Source organism: Sinocyclocheilus anshuiensis, unplaced genomic scaffold, assembly GCF_001515605.1.
Source record: "Sinocyclocheilus anshuiensis isolate Anshui unplaced genomic scaffold, SAMN03320099.WGS_v1.1 scaffold774, whole genome shotgun sequence".
NCBI lineage: Eukaryota > Metazoa > Chordata > Actinopteri > Cypriniformes > Cyprinidae > Sinocyclocheilus > Sinocyclocheilus anshuiensis.
Genome location: NW_015542393.1, coordinates 821,248 through 832,287, shown reverse-complemented (window position 1 = coordinate 832,287; position 11,040 = coordinate 821,248).

The following is an 11,040-nucleotide window of genomic DNA, read 5'->3' as shown; positions in this document are numbered from 1 at the left end:
CAGGACTTTTATCAAACGTGAAGTTTGGTGCAGATTGAACATGGAATATTGAAATTGAGTTAGTGTAAAACTTGACATATCCTGTTGCCAACAGGTGGCGCTATGATTATAACTGAATATTGCCTTGTACACTCTAAAAAATGCTGGGTTAAATACAACCCAGTGCTGGGTAAAATAGGGACAAACCCAGCAATTGGGCTGTTTTGACCCAGCGGTTGGGTTACTACCCAGAAGTTTGGGTTAAACATTTAACCCAACCGCTGGGTCAAAACAGCCCAATTGCTGGGTTTGTCCCTATTTTACCCAGCACTGGGTTGTATTTAACCCAGCATTTTTTAGAGTGTAATGTCTTCAGACCAGGACTGCTATGAAACTTTGGGAGTTTGAGGCAGAATGGACATTGTATGTTTGAATTACAACAACTATCTTTTTCATGGAATTATTAGGATGGTTTAGCACTTAGCTAAGCACGTTGCTAGCATGTTTAGCATTTGATGGCATATTTTAATATGTTAATAGGAGTGCATCACAGTCTAAAGCATGCCCCTTCCTGTTGTAGGTGGCGCTATGACTATAACTAAATATTGGTTTATGGATGCCTTCAGGCTAGGACTATTATCAAACATGAAGTTTGGTATAGACTGAACACTGTATCCTTAAATTAGTCAAAAAACATGCCAAACATTGTATGTTAAAACTTGTAAAACATGCCAGTTAATTTTGGCAGCAGGTGGCTCTATGATTATAACTGAATATTGTCATGATTATGTCTTCAAGCCAGGACTCTTATACAACATGTGAAGTTTGGGGCAGATTTGGCATTGCTTGTTTGAGTTTGTGTAAAACATGCCAATTCCTGTTGCCAACATACCTCAAACTTGTAAAATTTTGGGCAGATTGAACAATGTATGTTTGAGTTACAACAACTTCCAGTTTCATGCCATCAATAGCATGTTTTAACAGCTAGTTAAATGTTTCTTGCATGGTTTAACATGTTTCTACCATGTTGCTATCATGTTTTGCAGTTGCTGGCATATTTTTATTATGTTGCTGAGAGTACATTACAGTTTAAACCATGTTACTTCCTGCTGCCAGCAGGTGGCGCTATAACTGTAACTGAATATTGCCATGTAGATGTGTTCAGGGCAGGACTCTTAATTAAATGAAATAAAATAAAACTATTATTATTATTATTATAACAGATGCATATATTTGGTTTAAAACCGACATACTGCCTAGTTAAAAAGGAAAGGTTGAATGCATCTATTTGTGAGTCTTATTTTTTTACAGTATTTTGTATGGAACTGAGATCAGGGTCACCACAGAAACGAAATCTTTTCAAGGTGACTGAGTTGACAGTGTCCTTTGCTAATTAGACCGTGTCGTCCAGACAATATTGTGCCTTTTTTCCTCATCAATTTAATAAGTCCCACTCTCTGCCAGATAACAGAAACATCTGGAAGCTCTAGTCAATCCACGGGTCCAATTGCAAGAGCTCACGACTTAATTGGGAAATAGTGTGAGTGTGCAGTCATAACAATAAGTTTAAATGCAAGCTAGAGGAGACTCAGCAATATTCTTCTAACTGAATATTATGGGGAAAATCCTACTTTGTCTAAAAGTATATGCTCCTCATTAGTGGTAAAATGCTATTTTTCTGTCTCACTCCCTCTTCTTTTCTCATCATATTCATAAATAGACTGAAGTCGATCATGAAATGAGAGATATGAGATGCGGAATGGTATGAGATGGTAAAAAGCATACTGGAGCAAACTGAAGCATACTGTAGGCTACATTGTCTTGAGGGTGAATTTTTATTTATTTTTTGTAGTTTTATGAGTAGTGCTTGTAGACACATGATTTGAAAATATTTTCATGATGAAGATTAATATACACAATTTCTCATTTATTAAAATATAAGCATATGCTGCATTAGAAGTTAATAACAATTAACTTTATTATGATTTATTAAAGGTAAGACCCATTAATAATTCATTTTAGGAACATTAACAAATGCAGAGTTTGCTGATACATCAGCCTGTTCTCATTTCTCGTTCATACACATTTATATATTCATAGATACACAATATGCATGGAAGAATTGTGAAGACAAATTCATTAGGAGCAGGACCGGCATGTGCATATAGGCGAACTAGGCAGACGCCTAGGCAGGGGTGTGAAGTAACGAATTACAAATACTCACGTTACAGTAATTAAGTAGTTTTTATCAGTAATTGTACTTTTTTGAGTAGTTTAAAAATTGTGTACTTTTACTTTTACTTGAGTACATTTTAAGTGATGTATCGGTACTTTTACTCCGCTATTTTCCTCGGTTTGTGGTCGTTACATGCTTATTTTAATTTTATTTTTTATCCATCAACGTGATTGGATAGAGAGTAATAGGTCTCGTGACTTTCGTCAAATCAATTCAGTCGCGCCACGTTCGGTAAATTCCCACTCACTTATGAGACGCGCGATCTGCTGCACTGCCTCGTCTCTCTCTCGCGTGCGTCCTGCAGCAGTCACGTGGATAAGTCGTTGTTGCTTGTTGAACTTGTTGACTTTTGATGAGTTTGAGCGCGTGATGCGCGCTGTGAAAAAGTGTGTTGGAAACACAAATTGAGGACCAAATCTGCACCTTATTGACCCGTGGCGTTAATATACTGCATCTGTTCCAGCACGTGATGCTGATAGATATTCTTCATTCTTTATGACAAACAAGATAACGTGAATTACAGAATGTACAACGTTTTTAAAACTTATCGAATGCGGTGTACAGCGTTTATTATGAGGGGGTAGAATCCACAGCTCAGTACTCACTACTCAATACTCATGAGTACTTTTAAATAGGCTACTATTTTACTCTTACTCAAGTAGTTTTTTGGACAAGTACTTTTACTCTACTCGCACTACATTTTTTGGAAGGTAATGGTACTTTTACTTGAGTATATTTTTTCAGTACTCTTTCCACCACTGCGCCTAGGGCGGCAAAAAGGACAGATATTTTATTTAATCTTTTGGCCATTAATTCGTCTAGAATAATTGCACTCATATCAACAAGTTATTACCTCATTAGTTATTCTAAATCTAAATTAACTTTGCTTCATAGTAATGCCGCTCCCGCGCCGCCCCCCACAAGAGCGGCATCAATAGTCCACATGCAAAACACGCTCATGTACATCCAAAAATGTCATCAAAATGAATAAAACTATCTGGACATGAATACAAATGACTTTTGCTGATGGCGATGTCTAATGAGTTTTAAAGCCCGACACGCGCTTCTGAAATGTAAGCTTATGCTGTGTAGCCTACTCCTGTATGTGTGTGCAGCGGGGGAGACAAATACATTCATCCAAAACCCGTCTTTTCATTTAATTTTAATTTTATTCGTGAAAACCATAACAGATTTAGTTTAATAGTACAGGGGCACTATTGTCCAATTTAGTACCCCATTATTTCTGACCCTTGGCAAGGGAAAGGCTAACCCTTATTGAGTGCATAATATTTATATACGCTATATATTAATATTTATCATATTTATAACCGCTAGGAATCGCTGTGCACACCAGCAACAGGATTTCGGCTGTATCACGGCCTGAACAGATTTCTGTCCCTTATTGGAAATTAAATTTCAGAGACTTACAGAAACTTGTGCTTTCCGCATCCTAAAAAGCATTTATGTCGAGCTGCTCGCCGGGAATTTTCAAAAATCGTCAGTTTTTTTTTTTTTTTTTTTTAATGTCGCAGTAGCCTATGAAAACAAAAATCAGAAAATATGCTTGTGTCTGCTATTTCAGTGCAATTGTATCAATAAACTAAATCGTGTTTAATTGTTAGTGTGAAATGGGGGCGGCACGACAGTGTTTCGCCAAGAGCGGCAATTGAGCTTGCGCCGGCCCTGATTAGGACAGATACAAAATTATTAGTAACTGGCAGGCATCCACATTATTATCAGTAATGTGTCATAATCTAACTCACACTTTCACTTTTTTTTTAAGCAACAAAAATACCAAAATATATTATGCTGTAATGGCTTTCTGAGGGATCATGTGACACTGAAGACTAACGGCATTACAAAATAAATGACATTTTAAAATATATCAAAATTATATTAGAATATAGTATGCAAACATACTCTGCAGATCTACAATAAACCCCACAAACTGCGAACAGTAGTCAAGGGTAAATCTGCCCACACAAGGAACTAACCTGCACCAGTACGTGAACATAGCATGTCAATAATAATTACGAATAGTGATATAGGGTACAACAGGGCTTAATACTCACCAAAACTTTGCAATAGAAGCATATTCACTATTTTTTCATTGATGGATATAAGAAAGAGAAACAGAATTACCACCAACACTGCTTAGCTAGCATACTAGATAGCTAAAAAATGAACAATGAAATAATGCCATAAAACCACCACAATTCACAGGGACACAAGGCACCTGCGCCACTTAGGTGACGAATTGAATGGTGGATAATTAATTTAATTCTTTCCTACCTGTACCTGGTCTCTGAGGTCAGAAAGGTAAAAGGATGATCCGGAAGTTCATCCTACTTTTATAGTGTGGGCAGCTCCACCTCTGGGGTCATGGGCATGACTTTGTTTACATAAGAAATTATTTGAGAGAAATTGCAGAACGAAGGTTTCGTTCTATTTAGACTGTAGTGACTGTCAAGAGTGAGATCAAAACAGATCCATAAAATAGAATACACCAAAAAACAAACCAAAAAAAAATACAAAAGCATAATTACAAAAGGAATACATTTTATTTGTGCGCTGTAATCGAAATCTTCAGAATTCATATGTCTGCGAGGAACAGACCAAAATGCAAGCCTTTATTCAGCGACCTTCATCTCCATCCTGAGCAGCCAGTAACCATAAGTATCAATACCAGTGCTGATACACTCATTACAAATTCAAAAGTTGCCACTTCAAAAACTTTACGACAGGTTTTACGGCACAAAAAACGGCACGGCTTCTTCGTCACAGATTGCGACATGCCGTGTTTCTGGTGAAGTGTGTTTGCATAAGAAATGCTTCACAGAGTGGATCGGGATAATAACCTGGATAATATTTTCAGCGATTAACAACTTAAATTCTCCTCTGTACCTCACACAAAACTATTGTATTCTGCCAGAGAGGACTGCGAATGCAGCACATCTTCATTTGGATTACTTTTATAGTGCTTTTGACATTTTTGCAATAAATAAATTATTGTGATTGCATTTATCTGTCTGTCATGTTTTTCTTTATACTGTACATATTATTAAGAAATAGTTATGGTTAGGTTTAGAGGTAGGAGTGGGATTACCGACTATAAAAAACATTTTTAATGCTATATTGTTACTAAAATGGTAATTTCCCTGGATATTTCGGTCAATTATTTTTTATGTCTTTTTATATTCGCTATAAAATGGGTGGGTTTACGTTTGGTGGTAGGTTAAGGGGACTAAAAATCTAAATTGCTTATCGATAAACTGCATTGATACAAATATCTTAATGAAATTAGATTCGTAAATATTTTACGTTTTTTAGCTGTAAATACATAGCAATTTTATGTTTTAAATGTTGTAATACATCCTAATTGTACGTTTCAGAATCAATCAAAACGCACAAAAATGTATATTTTGTGCTTGTAAACATCTAGCATAGCATTAGTTCTGGCAGGTCACGTTAGTCAAGCTCGCATCAGCTAACTCTCAGCTGATCCCCATCAACCTATGGGAATACGACACCTATCTAAGCATTCATTTATAAGGTCCCTCAGTATTATCAGCAGTTTTTGCATTGCTCAATAGCTAATTACCCTCCTCCATCCCCAACTCCTCCTCTGTCAGTCAGGATTCAGCCTTCTGATTCTCCTTTGAATCAGACTAATTCTAAAATGTGTACATAACATTATTGAACTTTAACGATATCTGCAATACATTTTATAGTCAAATCATCTTTGACTATAGTGGTCCTGACAGAAATTACGTATTAATATCTATGTATAAAAAATGAGACCAGGCTGGTGAAACAGCAAGATTTCTCAGGAATAATCTAAGTGGTTGTCATTGGGGACATTAAAAACATACAGTGTGTTGGAGTTTAACCACTTGATGTGTATGTTGTTTTACATAAATGAAACAAAATTCATACCAAACAACACCATTTTGCTGTCACTTTTGTTTCTTGAAAATTCAGTACTTGTAATAATTTCAATGGCTACTTAGAGAGAAAAAAAGTATTTTGTTCTTTTTAAACATTCCTATGTGCAAGCATCTGCTTCTGTGTATTTGTTTACATCTGCTCAAATGTTTCTGCTTCCACAAAGACACCCGTACCCTCCTCCCCCTGCTGGTGTTTGACAGACATCCTCTGAGAGGAGAGGCTCAGTACAATTAAATGGTCCTATCAGTACTGAGAGCCAATTAATCATACTGATGCCTGTGGATGGGCTGCTGTTGTTTGCTACAACTCATATTGAACCTAATGATGTTGTCCTTCACTTGGGCCCCACAACTCTAGTCAACATCCAATCAGTGATGCATGCCATGTATCCACTAGCAGGTGAGCATTAAGTCTCTGTGCGTGCCAAGGTCAGATTTGCACTGTCAGCACATCGGACTGAAGAGACATGTTGAGGAGATCAAATGCAAGAAAAGGTCTACAGAAAACAAATGTTAGAGAAAACAAGAAAATGAGGCTCACTTTTATCATACAACTGGATTTGCAAGTACTGAACTAAAAAAAGGCTGAAGTAGGGATGTTCCCAGCCAAACAATTTATTCAGAAATGCATGAATGAAACAGATAAGTAACGAATTCTACCAAATAGCTTAATGGAAAATTATTTGTTAGACTAATTATCTAATAAGCACAAGTACAAAGTGATATATATATATATATTATATATATATATATATTTTTTTTTTGATGATATTTTTTATATTTTAATGTACAAATTTAAAATAACTTAAAATGACAATATGACTAAATTGTGAACTTTATGAAGGAAATTGTATGGTGCGATTTCGAGTTCAAATCGGATGACCATTTATTTTTTCGTGTCTCAAAAATCTGAGCCTGTCAAAAGCAACATTAATCTAAGAGCAACATTAAACTGAGATATGTTCGATGTATGTTCATGTTTTAAATATTACAAGCGAGATATAGGTTAAAATGGTTCTGTGCTTTAAGCAGGTTGCAGGCATTGGTGTTTCTGCCTGAACAAATCAGAGCAAATATCTGCAGGGAACAAATTGTGAAAAAAAAAAATGAAAAAGTGATTTACTGTACCGCTTTATTAACAGAAAGAGCATGAAGCATATTTGTTATTAAGGTTATTAAGGCTTAGGTTAATAATGTAGCCTGCAGAAATGGTCAGTAACAAATCTGAACAATCTTTTTAGCGACCAGATCTTGTTCATACTTGTTGTATGCTGTACGCTTATTGTTTCCCAAAAGCACAACATGTATGTGCAAGTATGTGGTCAGCTTCTCACAGCTGATCCTATTAGGCCTCTCTGTGAAGAGAATACACATCTGAATCAATATCTTGACAACCTACGCAAGATAATTCAGCAGATATAGAAAAGCACTGCTTAGAGAGGGAAGAAAGTGAATGTTGCATTGCAGAACATTTAACAGATGTTTACATGAAATTAATTTTATGTTGTGTTGAATAGACAAATACTAATATATGCATGAGTGAAATGTCTTTAAAATGTTATGTGTAATATACCATTAAAAAGTTTGGGGTCTGTAAGATTTTTTTTTTTTTTTAAAGATTTTACTATTTTGATCAAGCAAGGATACATTAATTTGATCAAAAGTGACAGTGAAGCCTTTTGCATTGTTACATCCAGCCATGTGATACTCAGTCTGTGATACCTTTTTCAGGATTCTTTGAATAAAGAACAGCATTTATATAAAGTAGATTTTTTTTGTAACAATATACACATACTGTTCAATATATACTACGTTTTTTTAACCTTTTATTCATGAGATAATCCTGAAAAAGTATCACATTTCAAAAAAATATTAAGCAGCACAACTATTTCCAACATTGATAATAAATCAGCATATTAGAATGATTTCTGAAGGATCATGTGACACTAAAGACTAGTAATGGCTGATGAAAATTCAGCTGTGCATCACAGAACTAAGTATATTAAAATAGAAAACCATTATTTTAAATTGTAATAATACTTCACAATATTAATGTTTTTTTTTTTCCTGTATTTTTGATCAAATAAATGCAGCCTTGATAAGAGACTTCTTTAAAAAAAACATTAAGAATCTTATTGATATATTTTACAGTAGAAAGCATTTGTTTTCATATGTAATACTATTTCACAATATTACTTTTTGTTTATCAAATAAATGCAGCCTTGGTGAGCATAAGACCCTTATTTTTAAAATAAAAAATCTTACTCTAATTTTTGAACAGTGGTGTACATTAAATTAATTAAAGCTTTCATCCTGCATATTATTCTACATAATTACTTAATTCCAGATGAATGTGTTCACACATGCTGTTAATATAAATAAAAGTGATCAATTCCTAATTCTGTAGTTATACATTAATATTGCCATTTTCTTTCATAATTTTCAACAAAATGGAAAGAGGATGTTTTCTTTTTAAAAGCACTAACATGCTTCTTTGCTTTCCTCCTGCTTTGGCATGGTGCCCATTGGCTGTTCAAGAAAGCCATGAAGGATGTCTTTACAAAACGAAGCAAGGCAAGTACAGGGGTCAGGGTCCTGCTGAGCGCAAATAGCATAGAGTGTGTGGCCTGGTGTATTTGTGTGTATGGGTTTCATTGTGCATATAGAGCTGGAGGTTCATATCTCAGAGGGTGTATGGAAGTTGCAGGGGCTGAAAGGTCAGTCTCTCGCCAGAAGCTGTTCATCACCCTTGTTGAAAAGGTCACATAGCATTCCTGTTAGCTCTACTGAACGAATACGCCACCTCTCACCTCCAGAGAAGAGAGACCCATAGAACACTTCTTCCACTGCCTCCTTCCTCTGAGCGAAACAAGCTGATAATGTGAACTCACTTTTTGCCCCGAGCTCTTTTACCCTTCACTGTGTACAGAAGTCAAGTGATTTCCACCCACTTTTCACAGGCAATGCTCATCACCTTAATAATCTCAGTCCAAACCCCAGCAAAGTTATATATATATATTTTACCCATTCATAAATAAAAAAATAATTTATACTTCACCCAAACTTCAACCTCAGCAATTTCAGAACACCTTCGCTGGAATTAAACAAGCTGATGATCTCAAAGAAGAGGTTAATATATGTGAATTTAATCCCTAAGATTCTCTGGTGCGTCAACTGAACCTTTGAGGTACAGCTGGCTAGTAATTGAGTATATGTTATTGCATCAGGGAAATCTTAAACTTAATCTTAGAGTTTTAGTTTTTGCTGACTCTTTCTCCCTTTTGCAGCCTGTCCCAACCAGCTGCAATGCGACAAGTTTCTAGCGACAAAGAGTTTGTCTATCCACAAACTGCTGTGTGACATGACAATCAAAACACGATGGGCTTATAGAGATAGGCTTTTCAAGCCAATTTAATAAAAAAAATTTAATTTAATTTAATAGTCGTAAAGTAATAATTTACTTAAAAAATGTAACCTAAATAAATTAACCAACAATCTATGCTATTCTGTTAAATGTACAAAAAAAATCTAATCAAGATAAAAAAAAATGGACAGAAACCAATAATAAATAAAATAAATAAAAACAATATAATGAAATAACCAAGATTTATAATTAAATAAATAAACAAATAAATAATTATGGCCCTCACTCTGAGAAACCAATATAAAAACTAGTTGACAATCTTTGCTTTTCTTTAAATTAAATTATGTTTTATTAACAAGGTTCGGGAGGAGCACGATCAGATAATCAATCAGTCTGGCCCAGGTGGAGCTCGTCAGCTAATCACCAGCATTCGGTTTTGCTCCTTGAGCCATTATATCACAGACTCAACTTTTTCCGTACGATGACGAGACCTGTACTGGGGATCTTTCGTATCCTCCGTCGCAATCTGCCGGCCCTAGGCTCACTCCTTTTCCGCCAGTCACCGCCGCCGAGCTTCATCGCGGCCGTCACTCTGCTCGACCAGCCACACGCTCTCCACAGCACCAAGGCTTTACCTCGCCTCCATCGGCGAGACTTCCAACTTCCTCGACATCCTCGTATCATTCAGCCATGCCAATATATCCTCCGATCGGAAAGTGGATAGTATTTAAGGCGGAAGCAAACGCTGATTTTTTTTTTCCCCGACGAACCATTCTCACGGAGGGTAAACAAAGCTGATCTGTACGATCGATTCTTCATCCTGCAAATCAGCCAAGGCGGCCAATAGATCGAACAAAGCCTCGAACTCGCCCACTCGACACTATCATTGTCCCGCACAAGACCCGGCTCGCCTCGAGCTTTGGGTCGCAGCGGCAGGTCTTAAATGAGCCTGGGCCGCGCCCCAGTTCTCACTGCAGCAAAACCTCATTCGCTTCCCGCTTCGGCTCACCGCGCCCCAGTTCTCACCGCAGCAAAACCTCATTCGCTTCCCGCTTCGGCTCAACTTTTCACCGAGGCTCTTCCGGCCGCAGCGCCACATGTAGCCGGGTCTCCAGCTCACGTAGCAGTCGCTAGCGCGAGACTGCCTCTGCTAGCACCGCAGGCCTTGTTGCAATAATATTAAGTAAAGTCGCTAAAGGTAGGTCGTTTGTTGTAAGAGGACGTGATGACATTATGGATGTTGATGTCATTTTTTGTAACCAAGATGCAAAACTGCGTAGAACACGCAATGAAATTACTCAAATTTTCTATATTAATTTTCACTAGCACTTTACCTGTATTTTAAATTACACATTGTACTCGGATAGACAGATAAGATGAAAAATATTTATTTTCGTGAAAATAAGTTCAACAGTGTACAATTATAGGTGCAAACTAACAACTAAGGCGTATCATAAAGAAACTATTAATATTATTATTGAACAAGTACAACTAGCAACCTAATTCGCATGCAT